Here is a 401-nt window from a genome sequence, read left to right as displayed (position 1 = left end):
GTAGGAGTATTAATATGTATTTTTGCACATAGATAAAGAATGTGTGTGTTCGTTTAAGAATTCAAAATGTTATGGAAACTTATTGATTTCATTTTCGACTATGTTTAAAGTTTAAGCAAAACAAATATTTATATTATGAGAAATGGAAACCAGCAAATATTTTTATAAAAATAGTGAGAGCAACAAAAATAAGCAATTCGATTGCATAAAACAACCAATAAAATAGTTGTGCGACATACTGCTGAAAAGATCGCTTGGCAGCGATTTTATTTTCCTGACGTTTTTATGACACAATTCTCGAGTAGAGTCAGAGTGTCACGATATTTGCAACAAGGCTGTGCCTTTTGTATTACAGTTATAGTTCACCTGACGGGCCTGTTAACATTTTGCACAGCAAATGT

The sequence above is a fragment of the Octopus bimaculoides genome, chromosome 5, assembly GCF_046866305.1.
Source record: "Octopus bimaculoides isolate indiv1 chromosome 5, ASM4686630v1, whole genome shotgun sequence".
In the NCBI taxonomy this organism is placed as follows: Eukaryota; Metazoa; Mollusca; class Cephalopoda; order Octopoda; family Octopodidae; genus Octopus; species Octopus bimaculoides.
Note: the sequence above shows the minus strand (reverse complement) of the source record.